General features: G+C 42.6%; 1 pseudogene; it reads right to left on the minus strand.

The window, feature by feature from the left end:
* Positions 1-10188: 10188 nt before the first annotated feature.
* Positions 10189-11274, minus strand: LOC138166943 (BLOC-1-related complex subunit 5 pseudogene; annotated as a pseudogene).
* Positions 11275-21062: the final 9788 nt, after the last annotated feature.

A 21062-nucleotide genomic window follows, 5' to 3' on the forward strand; every position in this document is an offset into this window, starting at 1 on the left:
TAAGGAAGTAGACCTCCTGGGATTGCTTAATAGATCAACTACCCTATGGACTATAGAGCTATATTTTTGAAGGGTGAGACACTTGGGACCCTTACTTGTATCCCTGAGGCACCAAAGAGGGGCTAAGAGATGTATGAAGCAATCAGAAGCACTCAGGACTGTCTACCCTGCACACCCACCAATCCAACAGATAGGGGTGATGGTGGCTGGGTTAGCATCTGGATGAGGATTGGCCTTGGGGAGAGAGGATTTCTATCAGGGGCTATCCTGACCACTCCAGCTAATCTAGCTGCACCTTTGCAAATGCCTGGGGTGTGTGTGTGTGCGTGTACGCATGCGCTCACATGTTTATTTGTAGAAGCACATATGCCTGTGAATTTTTGTGTGTGAATGTATGAACACGTACACCTTTGTCTGTATGTCTGTAAAGGCCAGAAGATCAGACTTTTGTTGCTTTTTTAATCCCCAGAGTAGACACTAAATCCATCTAAAGTAACTTCCCCCATAATTCTGGTGCTACCAAACTAAGACAGTTTCCCGACTCTGGCTTGGGTGGGAGTAAGCAGAGAGCAAACTTCTTGCCATCTTAATGGGTGCAGGAACTGGGCTAGGAGGCACCTGGAGGAGGTGGGAGATGGAGTGGGAAGTAGAGGCCAGCTCAGGTCTCATCTCACAAGGCAATGATGACATTCTGAGGATCCTTTCCCCTTCCCCCTTCATGGAGCAACGACACTTTTCAAAAGGCAGACATAGCCACCTCATATTCTCTGCCCACCTCTCAGTAGATACTGCTTTACCTGTACCTGCAGACCCTGGAAATGGGGAGCCCCACATCTGACCAGAACTGGGAAGAAGGGGGAAAAGAGAGGCCTTGGGCAAAAACCCCGCAAGGCATCTTGTCTGTTTGTTGGGCTGACCACATTATAGCCAGATCTTCCACTCAGGGAGCAGATCCCCAATTGAATTCAACCAATGCAATTCAGAAAAATATTTATTAAACTTCTGCTGCCCTGAAAAGCTCTGTGCTAGGCCTTGGAAGTCATACAAATTTTATCTAAGACAGGGTCCTTGCCCTCCTCAGGATGGGGAAAAGACATAAACACAAATAACTATAATGCACAATACTTTTTGAAAAAAAAATAGTATTTTATTTTCAACAATCATATATAAAGACAATTTTAACATTCACTTTAAAAGAATTTTTGAGTTCCAAATTTTCTCCCTCCCTTCCTCACCTTTCCCCTTCCTGAGATGATAAGCAATTTGATATAGGTCATATATGTGCAATCATATAAAACATCTCCATATTAGTCATGTTAGTGCACAATATTCCTTGACAGGTTCATTAGAGAGGTTCAAAGTCTTGTATGAGGACCCCGTTCACCCTTAAAGTTAAAAAAAATTTTCTGTCACCAGGTAAAATATAAACTCCTTGAAGGCAGGTCTGTGTAACTTTTGTATTTGTATTCTCAGCTTCTAGCACAGTGCCTGACCCATAATAGATGTGTAATAAGTGCTTGTTGATTAATTATGTATCTAAAATTCTCCTTCACCCACCAACCTCTGCCCTTTCTCCTATTTCCCATGATAACTGCACATTTATTCCAGTCAACAGGAGATATAGCGGATTCAGAGTGTGTGTGTGTGTGTGTGTGTGTGTGTGTATCTGGTGGGGGAAGAGGGTGTGAATTTTCGGCTTTTTCTGTAGCATAAATACTACCTGTCAGGAGTTCCAGGGCCTGGGAAGGCTTTGCTAAGGGAATGGTATTTATAAATTCCTGCTTTGAGAAACTATAAATATATTGGTCCTTCAGTGTGTTCCAAGGTCTGTGGATAATTTAGCATTCCCATTAAGGTGTAATTTAATACTGAGGGTTTCCATGTGAAGGTATTAAAGATGCAATTAAAATGTTTACATGAACTGAAGTGAGGACCTGTTAAGCCCTGTGTGTTTGCAGGGTAGAGCATCCACATTGGCACACAGTGGGGAGAATGCTGGGATCAGAGCATCCATGTCTGAGTCCCCACTTTGCTACTTGTGTGGCCTTCAACAAATTACTTGAACATTCTGGAACCTTAGAGGATTATAGACCTGCAGCTGCAAGGGGCCTCAAAGACCACCTAATTGGTCTTGAATCTGGAATTGAATACTCTGAACAGAAAATTCTTCTATAATCTCCCTGACAAGTTTCTACTTGAATCACTGAATGGGTGTTGCCTCAGTCAAACTGAAACCTGGGAAAGACCTTACATTAAAAAGGTCATGATCTCCCACTGCATCAGGGGCCATCTCCAATTGTCCTAATTTATATTTCACCTGGAACCAGATGATTCTGGAGGACAAAATGAGACTGGTAACTTTGCACAGCTCCCCACCCACACACACTTAAATCCAATTCACTTGCAAGTCATGATCACCTTCCTGATGCCACGGTCTCTTTGAAAATGAAGAACAAACAACAACTTGAAGACCTCTAGCAATATAGAACTCACTACCTTATGAGGAAGCCCATTTCATTTTTAAGATAGCTCTAATTGTTAGGAGGGCAGAGGGCAGCTAGCTGGTGCAATGGATAGGGCACCTGGTCTGGAGTCAGGAGAACCTGAGTTCAAATTTGGTCTCAGACACTTACTAGCTTGTGTGATCCTGGGCAAGTCACTTAACCCTGTTTTCCTCAGTTTCCTTATCTGTAAATGAGTTAGAGAGGGAAATGGCAAACCACTCCAGTATCTCTGCCAAGAAAATCCCAAATGGGGTCACAGAGAGTTGGACATGACTGAAATGACTCAATAACAACAATTATTAGGAAGTTTGCCTCCATGTTGAACTGAAATCTGCTTCTCTGTAGCTCATGAAATTCATTGCTTCTTTAACATCCATCAGAAAAAGATTAATCCCCTCATCAGGCTCCTGGGCTTTCCAAGGAACAGGCTGACAAATACTTTGAGGAAAGTTGTAATGTTATCCCTTCCTCCTCCTCCACCCCTACCTATAACTAAGTCTATGTCTATACCTATGCCACCACAACCATACCTAATTTTCCCAGGCTAAGTATCTTGCAGTTCCTTCAACAGAGCCAGGCGTCTCACTATACCAGTCTCCTGCCTTGGGACATGCCCCATTTGGACAAGTCCTTCCTAAAATGTAGCACTCCGAACTATACTGGACCAAACTAGATTTGATCTGGGCAAAGGGCAAAATAGAGTCACAGGGCTTGAGTTTGAATCGTGACTCTTTTTAGCTGTGCAAACTTTGGCAGTCATGGAACTTCTAGACTTCAATCACCTTGTGACTCATTTGTTAACTTCACATTTGGGAGCTGAGGGTGATGGAGAACAGTTAGGTGCCACTTGGCTGCCATTGAGCATTGGCTGCTACCACTGGTGATGCCTTAGTTACCAGGTACTATGGTATAGACAATTATTGGTGACTTGGGGAGCTCATTCCCACAAGCGTATTGGCACACTATACCAATCCAGTGGTCAGATACAGGAGTGGAGTGGAGCAGCAAGGACAGAGCCAGAAGAGGACCAGACTTGAAGTTGTTGTGAAATGTCAGCAGTTGTGGTGTAGATGAGATCTCTGACTTCCTTGGGGGTGTATTCCTAGCAGTGAGAACATTGCTATAGGTCACTTTCTTGGCATTATTCCAAATTGTGCTAACAATTCTGGAAAGCAATTTTTAAAAATATATTATTGATAACATTTTGTTCTTACATTGCTTTTATTTCTCAACATACCCCTTTCCCCCTCTCCCACTGTGGAAACTATCTCTTATAACAATGAAAGGGAGGGAGAGAGAGCTGATCAGCAAAACTAACATATATCAATTTATTCCAAAACAATGTGTGATGCTCCAAACATGTAGCTTTCCAAATCTGAAGAGCACATAGAAATAACATCTGACATTTATAAGGAATTTACATAAATATTATATGATATATATATATAGAGAAAACAATTTTTATGTTCACATCAACCTTATTTTATAATACAGATAGTCTTAATTTTACAGATTAGGTAACTGAGAAACAGAGTGGTTAAATTACTTGTCCAAGGTCACACAACTAGTATGTATTTTTTTTCTTTTGGAGAGGGGAAGGCAGCAAAATTGGGGTTAAGTGACTTGCCCAAGGTCACACATCTTGTAAGTGTTAAGTGTCTGAGGCTAGATTTGAACTCAGGTCCTCCTGACTCCAGGGCCAGTGCTCTATTCATTACACCACACAGCTGCCCCAACTAGTATGTGTTTGAGGTCATATTTGAGCTCAGCTTTTCCTGACTCTAGATCTCATCACTCATGCACTCTAGATCTACTGTACTACCTGTCATCCAGAATTTTGTAAGCACAGGTCAACACCAAGAGACCATGCAAAAGTGCCTGGCAGAGAGCCACATGTGGGTCTATACCACCCAAGAGGAGATAGCAAAGACCCAACCTTCTGCCAATACTTCCTGCAGAAACAAATGTTTTTCAACTTGGGCTAAGTGTAAGTGGAAAACGTTCCTGAATAGAATCCTTTCCGGAAAAGACAATGGGCTATGCAATTCTGGAATGGTACTTCCTTATTCGAAGAAGATGACCAACATGACTGCTCTGGCTGCAGGTTCAGTAAGGGGACCTGTGACTTGAGGAAGCAATGAGCTTTGCCACTCCCAGTATTACATTTAGTGAATCAAGAGAGCACTGGCTGGCTTGATAGTAAAGAATATTGCTTGTTTAGCAACCCTCAAATTATGGTTGTCTTCCTACAGGGATGTTTATAGGCTGATTATATATATTTTCTGTATAAGTTTATGGGCTCTTATGAGTCCTTTGTGTTTTCTGTGGGGTAAAATATTTTCCTATTCTAAATCCTCATATTTTTACCTTGAGTTCTTGTATGGGAGCTGGAGATTCAGTTACTTTATTTGGGGAAACCTGGATATAACCTATGTCTAAAGAAACTACAGTTGAGATTTACCACAGAGAACTCCTGAGTGAAGACACAATGAGCCAGGGATTCCTTTCTGGGGTCAGCTCCAAGGATCGGCCTCAGTTTGTGTAAACACAGTGTTTTGGGGACCATGGATCATAGGTCAAATCGAAATTCTGCATTTCTATAATCCCATATCAGCTATGGTTGCTACCTTAATACCCACTTGCTGCCGCTGCTGCTAGAGGAAGTCAATAAATCTTGCTGATGAATTCATCATAAATTCATGCTATCTAGCCATCCAATCCTTTTTTCATTTCTGATTGACTTCTTATCATATTCCTCACAGTCATTCATTCTAAACTTCTTTTCTCCAACTTTCAAGTCATTCCAGAGGCATCAAACATGTGACCCTCCGCATTGCTGTTCAATACTCTGGAGTGAGTTGAAGCAGATTAAAATGTAATTGGGAAATGTATTTAACAAAATAAATGAAAATGCAATAGAAGATAGATAATGCTAATATGTGGTTTTCTAAGTCATTATGCTGCTTAGTGGCCCCAGTTTCTATGTGAATTTGACAACTCTGGAGTGAATTATCTTCCCTCCTAACTTTACTGAGAACAAGTACATCCACTTACATTCAGTGTAAAGCAGCTTCTATTTCCCTCCGTCCTTCCACAAAACGTATCTATGTCTTCAGTTCCATAGGCTCCTTCATTACTTTAATGCCAGAGAGTGAGGTGGTTCACCTCCTTGCCAAGGCTAAGCCCTCTACTTATTCCACTGATCCCATATTTTTCTTCTTCTACTGGAAGTTTTGTCTTTTTTCTTCTCCTCTTCCTCATTCTCTCCTCTCTCTCTCTCTCTCTCTCTCTCTCTCTCTCTCTCTCTCTCTCTCTCTCTCTCTCTCTCTCTCTCTCTTTCTCTCCCTCCCCCTCCCTCCCTCCTTCCCTACCCCAGCTCTTCCAAATAAGCAACAAGAATTTATGAATCACCTATTTGCCAGGCACCCTTAGATGAGGGAGATATAAAAATGGCTACTTCCTTTTCAAGGTTGGTCATTCCTTCTCTTACACATCAAATCAGAAGGAGGAACTGACAGAGTTCTGGCTCCTCATTGCCCCTTTCAAACCCTTCTGTCATGACCACTCAGCAACCCCTTCTCCTTAACGTTCACTCCATCCTATCCAGAACATCCATGGACCCTCAGGTCACCCTTCCTTCCTTCCCAATAAGCTCAATAACCTGCCTCAATCTTTCCTTCACCCTAACCTTTATCACACTTCCAACATTATGACCTCCAATTTTCTTCAATTCTTCCTCTCCTAAGACCTTCTTTCTCCAATCTGCCTCAGTCACTCACCTGTAATGTCTCAGACCATTGGTTCTCAAAGGCTGTGCTCTGGTACCAGGAGTTTCAACTCAGAAAGCCTCAAAATGGATGGGCCCCACACTCACACACACATGGGCATGATCTAGGCTCTCAGGTAGGAGCTGATTCTCACAACAAATGATGACACTGTCTTTGCTATGCAGAAAACTGCCTGAGTTCCAGCCCCATCAACTGAACTAGACAGCATGGTGGATAATAGTGCTAGACCTGATAGTATAGAAGACCTAAGTTCAAATCATACCCTGGACATTTATTATGTGTGTGGCCAAGGAGACAAGTCCCTTTACCCCTCTGAGCCCTAGTTTTCTCTTCTGTAAAATGGGAATAATAATAACACCTATGTCCCAGGCTTTTTGTGAGGTTCAAATGGGATTATATATGTACAGTAACACAGCCAACAAATAGTTATATTTGCAAACTTTAAAGTGTTACACAAATGTTAGCTATTAATAGTGATTATTCCTAAACTGGCCTCATGTACTAGAATTTCTAGTCACAGCTCTGTACCTACTTACTCTAGTTAGGAGAAGCCCCAGGCCCTAATCTGGGCTCTGATTGGCCTCTGTTCTCCCTGCTTTCATGCATCACCTTAAGATATTCTCATCCCTGTATATGTCTATGGCCAAAAAAGGACACTTCAGTATCCTCTTCTCCCCTTCTACTCTCCATCCCTCAGGTCTTGTGTGTCAGATAGTCAGAGGTCTGGCTGACAGAGAGGCAGAATGAGTAGAATGAGCCTCTCTCTGAATCTCCTTTTCTTGTTCAGTTCAGTCATTTCTTACTCTTTGTGACCCCATTTGGAGTTTTCTTGGCAAAGATATTAGAGTGGCTTTCCATTTCCTTCTCCAACTGATTGTACAGATGAGGAAACTGAGGCAAACAGGTTTAAGTGTCTGAGTCTGGATTTGAATTTAGGTCTTCCTTACTCTAGGTCTGGTGCTCTATCCACTGTGCCACCTGGCTAAATCTCTTTTTCGGGATCCTTTTATTTTAGAAGAGTGCCATGTAAGGTTCTGTAAGCAATTCTACCCTATACTTTTCAGTGAGGAGAAGGTCCTGGCTTGGGAGAAACTCAAGGAATCTGTTAGAAGAAAAGTTGGCACAGATTAAAAAAAAAGAGGGAAAAAGATTTGGGGTCTTTTTAATTATGTTAAAACAAACTTTCCCTTTGCCCCACAGTCTTTTTGTTCACTAGTGGGGAGGGGGAAGGTCAGGGGAATCAGGAGACCCCAAGAAGTGTATCTTTATGCGGCTCCTTTCCGTGTGCCTGGAAGAAGAGAGAAGAGAGAGTTAGAAAACACAAGAATCATAGACGGGGTCCTTGTTGGGAGAATACCTAACTTGATCCATAAAACCTTGGAGATTTGGTCTTAGAGATGTTTGGCTCCTCTCCTCCCTCCATTCTTTTTCTCTCATCTGGTGGGATGATTTAAGAAAAAAATATTTTCTCTTATTACTTATTTATTTACTCTTCTGCAGTGGACAAAAATATGCCTGATTCTGCCAGGGGTATTTGTGGTGAGGATTTGTTGAATTGGATACTCTAGTGGGAAATACAAATATCCTTTTCTTCAGTCTTTTTACACTTTTTTACACACACACACACACACACACACACACACACACACAGAGCTTCTGTCTGAAACGGCCCTCATCCTACTTAAATACAAAACCCATCCATTCCTTCCTTCCTTCCTTCCTTCCTTCCTTCCTTCCTTCCTTCCTTCCTTTCTTTCTTTCTTTCTTTCTTTCTTTCTTTCTTTCTTTCTTTCTTTCTTTCTTTCTTTCTTTCTTTCTTTCTTTCTTTTTCTTTCTTTCTTTCTTTTTCTTTCTTCCTTCCTTCCTTCCTTCCTTCCTTCCTTCCTTCCTTCCTTCCTTCCTTCCTTCCTTCCTTCCTTCTTTCTTTCTTTCTTTCTTCCTTCCTTCCTTTTTATTCATTCATTCATTCACTTATTCACTTATTTATTCATTTACTTATTCATTTGTCCACTCATTTATTCATTCATTCATTTATTTATGTATACTTTTTGCAGGGTGGAAAGCAGGGCACTTGGGGTTAAGTGACTTGCCCGAGGTCACATGGCTAGTAAATGTTAAGTGACTGAGGCTGGATTCGAACTCAGGTCCTACTGACTCCAGGACCAGTGCTCTACTCACTGTGCCACCTAGCCACCCCCAAAATCCATCCATTCTTTAGATAATCACCATTTAGGGAGTCAACTTTTAGGACCGCACCAACCTGGATCATCAGTACAAAATATGTTGCCCTCACTCTTTTGGCACTGGATAAAAGTCAGTTTTTACACTGTCCTGTGTTATTTTCTTTTTGTTCCCTAAGTATAAGACCTTTCTCCTATGTTCCCTGAAAGAAGAATCTGTGTCTATTTTTTTCTGTCTCCTCCCCTAGTCTCCCCTGGCTTGAGCTAGGTCCCCAAATTCTTGCTTCTGTTTCCCCACAAATGAGTTGGGAGGGACGTGGGGTTAGGAAAGAATTGTTGAACTGCATTGGCCACTATGTCCGATCTAGTAACAAATATTGATGGGCCATAAGGATCACAGATTTCAACCTGGAAAAGACTTTAAGAGACCATTTACTGCAAATCCTTCATTTTACAGATGAGAAAACTGAGGCAAATAGAGTAACTTGCCCAAAGTCACAAAGTGGCAGAGACAAGATTTGAACCCATATTCTCTGATTTCAAAGGCCAGCCTAATACATACCTGATCCTGGCCTAAACTGCTGTTGGAATGAGGGGAGCAGAAGCATAGAGAGGCCTTCTCTCCCAGAGTACAGATTCCTGGTAACTAGTGAGAGTCTGCAAACTGTTTAGTTTTATCTGTGACCTCAGACCATACACCATACAAACCATACCAAGAATTTCTCAACACTAACTTTTAAGAATAGGCTAAAAGAAAGGAAGAAACTTGCATTCTTCAATTGATAAATGGTCAAAGGATAGGAACAGGCAGTCTTCAGAAGAAAAAATAAAAGTTCTTTATAGTCATATGGAAAAATGCTTTGAATCACTTTTGATTAGAGAAATGCAGATTAAAACAACTCTGAGGTAACACCTCATACCGATGGGCTACCTGGGGTCTAAATCAATTTGTAAAACCAGTTTGTACAATTGTTACTGCAATTTGTATTGTAAAATTGTAATCTGTAAAATCCCATTCCCAGCCTCAAACTCTGCCCCTTCCCCCTATCCACACTCTGCCTAGGCAACAACTTGTGACTCCTTTGTTCTTACTTAATCTCTTCATGTCTCCTCTGGTCTGGTCCAAATCTCATCTAAACTATGCACTAAAGTCACAAGTTCCTCTCAGTCAGCTCTAACCTTTATCTATGCATTGAGGTCCTTCCATCTGATCAGCCCTGACAATGGCAGCCCTACCCTTTAAAAGTAAAAGCATGTACCCCTCTCACTCGCAGGTCCCCTAAGGACTCATGCCTGCTTCTACAAAGTTTAAAAATAAACTTCTACAACTCTCACTCCAATTAAGCCTGAGACCTTGAATTCTTTCCAGATGCTATTGCAGATTTTCTGGTCTTAGATAAGATCAGAGTTCCTGCTGAACCTATTGGGATCTATCCCCCATCAATACCTATCAGATTGATTAATATGACAAAAAAGGAAAATGGCAAATGTTGGTGGGAATGTAGGGAAATTGGGACACTAATACATTGTTGATGGAGCTGTGAACTGATCCAACCATTCTGGAGAACAATTTGGAACTATGCCCAAAGGGCTACAAAATTATGCATACCCTGTGACCCAACAATACTATTACTAGGTCTATATCCTAAGGAGAGCAAATCAAAGACAGAGGAAAACCATTCATATGTACAAAAAGATTTATAACAGGTCTTTTTGGGGTTTTTTTTTTGATTCAAGTTTTTCATTTATAACCCCACAAATCAAAGGGCCTTTTAACAGTTATTTACTGACAAATACCTAAAGTCATGAAAAGAACTTCTCCAGTTCTCTTCCTGTTTTAACTAGACCAGCTTATCTGAAAACAGGCTGCACACACTTAACTCAAATGACAACAATAACAACAACAAAGAATTTTTAGGGCCAAGTTCTCTGAAGAGTTGACAAGGACTAAATGGTTTTATGTTTTAGCAACATTGTTGATGCTGGCCTTCAAGACTTTCAGACTGGTGAGATGAAAGAATGTGGTTCACACCAAGTAGGAACAATCCCCATGGCTCTGGACTGGGGAGTTCCTAACTGGACTGCTTCTCTTCTCATCATGGAGAACAGGAAACCAAACAAAAAGCTCTTGCCCAATAGTGGTATAATTGCTCCAAATATTCTCTGGGAATTATTGGTTTCTGTTGCTTCATGGAGAAAAATCTCATTGGCCAGTCCTGGGAAAGGGTTTGGAAACAACTATGACTTGGGCTCGAGATCTGGTTTCATGCTAAAGGGCTCCAATCTCTCATTCTCAGGAAGCAGGCTGTTTAGTCTCTCCATCAGAGGTACAGTCTGGTCAATGCCCATTTGTATGTGGTGTAGAATAGAGGATATTTCATTGACCTGCTGGATCTGTTCAGCATACTTTGAGTACCTTTTCTGTCACTCCACAGTAAGGTCCATCTCTTTGATTCGTTTGACCAAAGCGTTTTGATCAAAGGAAACAGCGTCTGCACATTGATGAAGGTGATCTTGCTATCGGAGACAGAGTTGGAGAACTTGTTGAGAGTCTAGCTTCTCCAATTTGGTATTTGTGGGAGATGTCTGGCCACTCAAAAGTCATTTCAAAAGGGGCTGGAAGGTTGGAATCTCCTGTAATTTGATGACATCTGGATCGCTGCTGATACTCCTCGAGGCCTAGGTTCCTTGGGCTACTACAACAATGTCATCCATCTTGGCTTTCTGCTTGGTAAGAGGAGTCACTGAGGCGCTCAGGTCGTGTGCTCTGCTCTTGGCTTCGGCGCTCTGTTCATTCCCCATGGTGGCCTCGGACGCTGAGCGGTCGGATGCGGGCATGTTCGGGGGCGGCGGGGCCTGAGCTTCCCCCGGGCCAAGCTGGGAGCTGGGCCCGCCCTCAGACAGGGTGAGGGCAGCGGGAGAGAAGGGTGCCTGGCTTCCGAAAGCGAGGCACAAGCCCTAACAGCTCTTTTTGTGTTGGCAAAGGATTGGAAACTGAGGGGATGCCCATCAACTGGGGAATGACTGAACAAGTTGTGGTATATGATTGTGATGGAATACTATTGTTATAAGAAATGATGAAGGGGATGGTTTCAGAAAAACCTGGGACGCTTTATATGAACTGATGCAAATTTAGAACCAGAAGAACAATGTACGCACTAACATCAATATTATGAGAAAAATCAACTATCAAACAATTGTTCTTCAGCCATGTCCAACTCTTCATGATCCCATTTAGAATTTTCTTGGCAGAAATACTGGAATAATTTGCCATTTCCTTCTCCAGCTTACTTTACAGATGAGGAAACTGAGGCAAACAAGAGTTATGAGACTTGCCCAGGGTCACACAGCTAGTAAATAAATGTCTAAAGTAAGATTTGAGCTAAGGCCCTCCTGACTCCAGACCAGGCATTCTACTACCCAGTTGCCTTTGAAACACTCAATTCTGGTCAATACAATGATCCACGACAGCTCTAAAGGAATTATAATATAAAGTGCTTTCCACCTCAAGATTGAAGACTGATGGACTCAGAACGCAGATTGAAGCATATTTCTTTCCTTTTCTTTCTTTTTTTTTCGGAGCACAGCTATAATAAGAAAATGTTTTGCATGGCTATATGTGTATAATGGGTATCGTTATTTCTTGCCTCCTCAATGGGTGGTGAAGGGAGGTAGAGAATGTAGAACTAAAAATAAAAATAAAATTTAAATTAAGAAAAAGAATGGAAGTTGCTCAGAGAAAGGAGAGGTATATGAGCATGGTCCAGAGGCACCAGGGAAGTGGCGCTGGAGCCCCTTGACCTTGAAGAAGGGGCCGGGGCAAAAGAGGAAGACTGGTTTCTTGTTTAGAGGCACCGACCAAGAGCCTGAGGTGGGAGTCAGAACTCTTTCCATCTTCCCAATCCCTCCATTCCTGACCCTGTGAGATGGAGAAGGCAAACATACCCAGGGGGTACATCAGCCTGAACCCAACAGGACAAGGGAGGGAAACAAAGCTGCAAAGGGAATTTAATTCAAACCAAATAAATGGCAATCATTTTTGATCCTGTTTGCTCATGGAGGGCTACTGTGTTTCCCCGATAATAAGACACTGTCTTATTAATTTTTTTTTGGAAAGAAAAACACCAGAGGGCTTATTTTCAGGGGAGGGCTTATGTTGTCCTGCCTCAGCTCTCCTCCACGGCACTGCTCTCAATGGCGCCAGCAAGCAAATCACTGGGGAAGAACAGGATGACGCGCTCACTGCTGCAGCTCTGATTGGATGCAGCTCAGAGCGGCGTGTGTTTCACTGGGGGGGTGGGGAGGGGGATGGTGCATACAGAGGGTACCTTAACGTAGCGTGTAGCGCAGGGGATCACCTTCACTACAGTAGCGATCTCAATAGGGCTTATTTTCGGGATAGGTCTTATTATCGGGGAAACACGGTAGTATTCATTGTTGCTGGCTTGGGTGGATAATAGAGAGAACAGAGGATCTTCTAGGGATTTAGAGCAGGAATGGACCATAAAGGCCATCTCATAAAGACCCTCCCTCTCATTTTACAGGTGAGAAAATTGAGGTTCAGAGAGCTCAAGAGATTGTCCCAAAGTCATAAAGATTACTAATCAAAACTCGCTGGTCGTCTGACTCCAAGTCCGTGTGTTCTTTCCACTCTTTCCATCTATCCCTTAATTAGAGGTGGTTAATAAGAAGATAAGTGTATATAGGTAACACCAGCCAGTGTCTCTCCCTACAGCCTCCTTTCCATTCATCTCTAAACTACTATTAGTTCCTCTCCTTGCTCACCATCCTGGGCCCATCCCCCAAAAGACACCACTTTGGTCTTAGAGTCAACCTCCTCTTCTCCATAGCTACACCTGGTCTTTTCCTCAGGGCACCAACAAGAGATATTCTTCCAAGACTCACTTTGTCTCTGAGATTTCTCATTTTCCAGTGGCTGGAGTTCTTTTCCTCTGCCATCCCCCCCCAATCCCCTGCAATGAAGTTACATCCCTAGATAAACTTATAGGTATATGGGCAGTGCTGTTCAGCCCAATCCAGGAAAAGGCTGTCTCCCACCAGGGCTTGGCAACTGTGGAACCCCTTGTTACCTCACCTCTAATCCTGAGCATTTTGAGTCTCTGTTTCCGGGGGAAAGGAGGTTAAAGGCCCACCCTCATCCCTCTCATTGAGCACCCCCCTCAACCTCCTCAATGAACCTCCCCCACTACCACTTTTTAGATAGATACTCACCTATTTTCGGCCTCTCCCTTTTGACCTTTTCTTGGAATTTCTCTTGTGCTAAAAGAAGCAAAGACTTTATTCCTACCCTGTTTCCTAAAGTTGTGAACTTTAAGTCTTTAGAGATAAGTTAACTGTTCCTTCCCGCTCCCCTCCACTCTCCCCTAATCAGGAATCTCTCATCAGCTATCCTTCTGGTCTGTGCCTTGCCCCCTACTTGGTTCCTCTGGCAAAGGACAGTAGCTCAGCCTGAATGAAAAGTACCATACTTAGACTCATCATTCATAGCTAGAGTACATGGCAGCTTGTGGTTTCAGACGGCCTGGGAAGGCCCCTCTGCACCCCACTCTCACCCATGTTCCTTGAAACTCTATTATGATATGGTTTAGAACAGATAAGGAATCTAAGAGATTATCTAATCCAAATCCCTCATTTTTACAGGTGAGTAAACAGAGCCAACAAAAGAGAAGTGACTTGTCCAAGGATCACAGTTATCAAAATCTCAAGGCAGGATTCAGACTCAGGTCTCCTACTGTCTTTCCCATAAAGGGATCAGGCTTCTGATGCAAAAGTCCTGAGAAGAGGGTGCAAGGGGACAAAATCCATTCACAATGAATGGTGTTGTGGCGTGGAGGGTGGTTAGAATTAGTTATTCTCATCCCATGGAGATTTTTAGCCACAAGAGGGCACTCTGCTTTAGCCCATTACCAGGGTGATTGTATATGCATGATGGGCATGTCTCTCTCCTCTCCCAAAACCCCCAAACAAGGGAGAACTTCAGAAAGCTATAGTTCTCCAAGAACAGCTCTCTACCTGAGAATTTGTGGAGTGCTTTTGACATACTGACCCAAAAAAGGGCCAGGAGAGGCAGAATGACCCTTGGTGGTTAAAGATGGTGGCTCTACCAGATGGTCCTAGAGTTCTAACTCCTGGCACCAGGTAACTCATCTCAGCCTGGGGAGAGAGACAAATCATCCCTCTTGCTAATAGCATAAAGAGCCTTAAGTCGAAAGTCCGAATCTCTTCATGTCCTTGGATCTCATTTTCCTCCTATGCAAAATTAAGGGGCTAGCCTACAGATCCTTCAAATTCCCTGCATCAGGTCATGATCCTGTGCTCTTCTCTCTTACCGAAGTGCTCCCCTTGCCTTTCCTCAACCTTGATCGTCGGGTGTAATGACGTCGAGGTCTCTTTGCAGGCAAGGCTCTTACTTTCTCCCGTTCAGATCGATTGGATTGGTTGGGTTTAGCGTGGTCCCCCGATCTGGTGTTTATAGTCTGTCTCTCCTATGACAAATGTTAATGAGCACACTCGCAAGGAAAGTTAAAGCTCCAAGATGCTTAGACTGTCCCTTCCCAGCCCCCAAACATAACACATTAGGAGAAAAAAAACTAGCTTTGGTATTGGAGGACTTGTGTTCAAATCCTAATTCTGCTGCTTACTAGCTGTGTGACCCTGGGCAAATCACTTACATTTCCTTGGGCCTCAGTTTCTTCATCTGTAAGGTAAGAGAATTAGACTAGATGGCTTCTAGAATTAAATTTACAATCCAAAGAGCCTATATTTCTCCCATCCAAACTCTAGCCCATCCAAGGGCCTGTCCTGTTTGTTTTCAGTCTTGTCCAACTCTTTGTGACCCTGTTTGGTGTTTACCTGGCAAAAACAGTAGAGTGATTTGTCATTTCCTTTTCCAGCTCATTTTACAGATGAGGAAGCTAAGTTAAGTGACTTGCCCAGGGTCACACAGCTAGTAAGTATCTGAGGCTGTATTGTAACTCAGGTCTTCCTGATTCCAGGGCTGGTGCTCTATCCACTATGCCACCTTGCTGCCTAGTACATAGTCTATAGATGCAATTAGGCAAAGAAAAGGAATGGATTTTGAGTCAGAAGTTCTGGGTTCAAATTCTGACTTTGCTACTTAATAAGCATATGACCTTGGGTCAAGATACTCAACCTCTTTTAAGCTTCAATTTCCTCATGTATGACAAGAGTTACACTAAGTTGTTACTCTCGATTCTAAATTGTTGTTCTGTCTCTGTGACCACATTTGAGATTTCCATGGCAAAGATACTAGAATGGTTTGCTATTTCCTTCTCCAGTGGATTAGGCAAAGAGGTTAAGTGACTTGTCCAGGGTCACTTGGTTCATTGAGTATATGAGGATGTATTTGAACTCAGGTCTTCCTGACTTCAGACTCAGTGCTCTATCCACTGAGCTGCCTTCAATTCTAAATTCATTCATCTAAATTTGACCATCCCAGCTTCGCTTGACTTTTTTTTTCACTCTTCATTGGTTTCATAGACTGTCAGAACTGGCCCCTCATGCCCAGAATGTTCTTATAGATTATATATAATCATATTATATATATATGATATATAATCTTATAGATTATAGAATATAGATCACATTCTTATAGATAGAGGCTCAGTAAAGGGTAGTAACTTGTCTGGTAGACAGCAAATTAGAAGCAGAGCCTGGACTAGAACAACATTCCCTTCAGCCCCAGTGTCAGTACCCTTCCCACTACACTTTGATGCTTTCTTCAATAGAGCTTTGTTTTTTCACTTGACCCTGTTTGAGATCAAGGGAATAAGAATTACATCCATTTTTTCAGGATTTTAAGGTTAACAAAATGTCTTTTCTCCCAACCACTCTAAGCTAGTTCAGTAATTCAAGGGTCATCATTCCTTTTTACAGATGAGATCATTGAGGCATGGGGAAGCTTAAGGAGAAAATGCCTTTCCAAGGGGTCACATGGCTAAGATAATTTGACTCTGGAGAGAGTGAGACTGAAGACTTTGCACAGCTTTGCCTCACTTAAAATCCAATTCACTTGTACAGTAAGATATCCCCACTACCCCCCACCCCCATCTCCACCCCTCTACAGTGTCCTCCTTTGGTCCTCTTTTAAAATGGAGGACATGTGTTAAAGCCTAGGATGGAAGCTAAGTCTTCTGAATCATCCCACTTATCTTCTTTCTTTCGCCTATGTTGCTGCCTTTCAGGGTGATCCATAATCCACCAGGGACAGAGAAGGACTGGATGGAGGCAGAAAAGATAAGAGATTTAACTCCCAAGTCCAAGTTAGGTGAAATTCAATGGAAACTAAAGAATTCCGCTCCTAGAGACCTGTGGGATGTAGTTGTCTCTCCTTTCCTATCCCAATGTTTCTCTTTCTTATGTACTAGGTTTTAGAACTAGAAGGGAATTTATGGGTAACTGGTATAGTCCCTCATTTTCTAGTCATTTTCTTTTTTCTTTTTAAGCAATTGGGGTTAAGTAACTTGCTCAGGGTTACATGGCCAGTTATTTCTGGGTGTGGTGCTAAGTATCAGAGCCCGGATTTGATCCCAGGACATCCCAATGCTGGGGCCGGTGCTCTTACTCACTGAGCCACCTGGCCACCCCTTAGTCATTTTCTTTAAGGAAAAATGACTTCTCTACCATGATATAGGGAGTAGAAAGCAGCAGGGTAGGATTTGAACCAAGTCTTCTGATTCCTTAATCTAATTGATGCTTTCTCCACTACTGCACTGCGTATTATTTTCCCCAACCAGCTGGACCTTTGTCGCCCCAGGGAAGCATTTGGAGCCCACAATGGGGAAGTGGAGTGTGAAGCTGGACCTTGGGAGCAAGCCTGCATCTGTGCGCACCTCGGTTTGTTTCTGGGAATACAATCCTTCCCCCTGGCATTTCCTCTGGGGCTGTGGCTGTTCATTACTTGAGTCATAGCTGGTGTGCCTTCTGCTGCTACCTTGGTTCCCTCTTTTTTCAGAGTGGTGACTTCTGAGATGCTCAGAAATATTGGGACCCGATGATTTTTCCATTGGTAACTGACACACTGCCCTCAGCTTTAGAATATGCTTGGTTACAGCCCCACTCCTCAATGTTGGCTCCAGGCTGAGGTCAACCTACAAATTGTGTGTAAGACAGACATACAGACAGACATACACCATCCCATGAATGAGAGAGCATGCTTGAACCATCACTCTTCATGGGCGGGGGTTGGGGGTGGGGGGGATTCTGAGTTGGTGAGTTGGTCCCTCCCATTTATAAGAATGAACTGCACAGAGTTAGATCCTAATGGCCCTCAGGACCCATTCATTTCACAATCACTTTTTCAGCCTTTACCACTTGAGGAGTACTATCCATTCATAAACATCAGCACTAGAGCAGAGAGCTTAATAGGATATTTGTATCTCACCAAAGATCATTTAGATGTGGGGCTTTGCCCTCTTGGAACTCAGTCTAGCATCCTCAGGCATGCAATAACTGTATTATGGAGTGGAATGAGACCATAGCATAGAATATGAACATAAGAGATGGAAATTTTTTTTCCTGAGGTCTGAAACAGTTAAGCTTTGGTTAGTAAAATTATGGAAACCTGACGAATGGTGTGCCTTTAAGGTCCTAAGGTCAGAATTAGGATTCTCAGTCTAGGGCCAAGGTTAAGTCTTATTATGTGACAAGGGAAGGCCAGTACTCAGCCTGGTTAGGTGAGGGCTTCCCATCTGGGACCAAGGTGAAGGCTTAGGCGAGTCCAGAATTGGTCAGGGTTCAATCTATGGCCAGGGTCAGGGATCAGAGAATAAGCCAAACTAAATGACCCAGTTAGGGACAGACCCTACAAAACTTATTAAAGTCCTTTGAGCAGTGCTCTGACTCAGGAACCAATCAAGTGTGGGATCTCCAAAGTCTAGATTTATTGCAAGCCTCCCAGAGAGAGGAGACTGAGCCCAAGAAGGAAAGCATTGGTCTGGAGGGTGGAATAACAGAGGGATATCCAATAAACATCTGTTAAATTAAATGGATTGGGACCAGAGGACTGGAAGAGTCTGATTCGCAATTGGAGAACATTAAAATCTCTTCTTGAAACTATGGTGATGTGGAGATTATCCCTACCTTTCCGTGGGGCAAGTGCTGATGCCTCTTGTTGTCTTGTGGTCCTTGATGCCTGTGGTCCTGGGTGCCTCACTCTTGGAGGCTTTGTCTACAATAACTCCTTCTGTTAAGTCACCTTCCCCTGCCCCACCCAGCCATTGTGAGAGAGCTGATGATGTCATCCTGCCTGGTTCAGGGTGGCTGTTACTGTTGGAGGGGACTGAAAAAGTCATCAAGGGACAGCTGAGCTTTACTTTGTCTCCTCTTTTCCACTCATTTTTTTTTCTGTTGAAAAAAAAATCCTTTTCCTTTAAAGCTCAGCTCAGGTGTCAATCCCTCTATAAAAGTTTGCAGGCTCTGATCCCTCAGTTAAAAGGCATTTCTCCTCAAGTTTTTCAAGAACACCTTGTCTACCCTTACCACATCTTTCCTTATATCAACTCTATATGTGGATATGACATATCAGTCAGCTAGGTGGTGCAGTGAATAGAATGCTGGGCCTGGAGTCAGGAAGACTCATCTCTCTGAACTCAAATCCAGTCTCAGACACTTACTAGTTGTGGGACCCTGGGTAAGTCACTTAACCCTGTTTACCTCAGTTTCCTCATCTGCAAAATGAGCTAGAGAAGGAAATGGCAAACCACTCCAATACCTTTGCCAAGAAAACTCCAAATGGGCTCATGGAGAATCAAATGCAACTGAAAAAGGCTGAATGACAATATGCCATATCAATCAATTTAAATTATTAAGCATTTATTAAGGACATGAGAACCTCCATTAAATTAAAAACTCTTTGAGGTCAGTAACTATGTTGAAACTATCTTTGCATCCTCAGCATTGAGAGCAGTACTCATGCACTTAATATTAGTTGCCTTGGATTGAACTGTGAAGTTTGTAGGCTAGGACGTTCAAGGAGTTCCTCATAAACCAACCACCATCTACTGTGATCATTACAGGGCAGTTACCTGGGAAGTGCAGGATTTGGAGCCAGGACCTACGTTTGAATCTCTGCTTGGACATTTCCTAACTAGGTCACCTGAGGCAAGATCCCTTTCATTGAGCCTTGGATCCCTCATCTGTGAAGCAAGGAGGGGCATACGAAATTGAGGATCCTTAACCTGGGATTCACAGACTCCCAAAGGACTCATGAACATAATTTCAAGGAGGGCTGTAAACCTGAAGCTTTTAATGTTTTTGATAACTGTATTTCAATACAGCTTGTTGTCTTTGTAATCTTACGTATTTTACATTATTCATTTTAAAATATTCTGAAGAGGGGTTGCCATAGTGACCATCACTAGACATGAGGCAGCAATGTCCTGCACAGTGGTTAGAGTGTTGGGTCTTGAATTAGGAAGACCTGAGTTCAAATTTGAGTTCAGACACTTACCAGCTATGTGTCCCTGGACAACTTTGCCTCAGTTTCCTCAACTGTAAAATAGGGATAATAATAGCATCTACCTTGAACTGTTGTTGTGAATACTATTTATAAAGTGCTTAGTACAGTCAGTGTCTGGCATCTGGGAAGCACCATATAAATACTTAATCCCTTCTACACCCTACCTCCAGATAACCCAAAGGGTCTATGATAGAAAAAAACTAAGGAGTCCCAGGACTAGGCAGTTGCTTAGCTCTAAATCCTTGATCTTATGATCATTATGATGAACAAGTCCCTCCCTGATATTCACCTTTCACTGAAATAAACCAGTGAGAATTCCTTCAGGTCATTAGCTTAGGACTTGGTCACATCTTTTAAGATTGTTTGCCCTGCCTCCTCCTCAAAGCGATCCCTCCTTTCTAAAGTCCTAGACTTCCAGGACAAATGTGTTGCACACAATTAACACACACACACACACACACACACACACACTTCCAACCCTGAACTATGGATTCAAGACAACTATCATCCAATCCAATAAGCATTCATTAAGCCCCTAGTGGGCCCTTAGGGCTTTAAATACAACAGGTCTTTTTTTTTTTTTCATTTTTTTTTTCCAAATGCTTTATTAGCTTCTGGTTTACATCATTCATTTCCACCAGATTTTGAGTTACAAATTTTCTCCCCGTTTTCCCCCTACCCTCAGCCCCAAAATAGCTGTCCCACAGGATATCCCCTGCTCCAATCTTCTCTCTCCCATATCTTCTTCCATACCACCTCTGACTTTTCCAGTAGGGCGTGGTGGATCTCTATGCCCCAGTGCCTGTATATCTTATTTTCCAATTATATGTAAAGTAGTATTAATAATAGTGTATATGTATATATATATATATTTAAACATTTGATTTTAAAACTTTGAATTCCAGATTCATTCCCTTCCTCCCTTGTCACCCACCCTTACGGGGAAGATAAGCAGTTCAGTATAGGTTGTACATGTGTGGCTAATGCAAAACAGTACCATAGTAGATATATTGTAAAAGACTGACTATATTTCCCTCCCTCCTATCCCACCTCCCACTTGTTCTATTCCCTACTTTGATCCCATCCCTTT

Source organism: Petaurus breviceps, unplaced genomic scaffold (assembly GCF_028583685.1).
Source record: "Petaurus breviceps papuanus isolate PSGF00001 unplaced genomic scaffold, PetGlider_PUasm1.0 227, whole genome shotgun sequence".
Taxonomy (NCBI): Eukaryota; Metazoa; Chordata; class Mammalia; order Diprotodontia; family Petauridae; genus Petaurus; species Petaurus breviceps.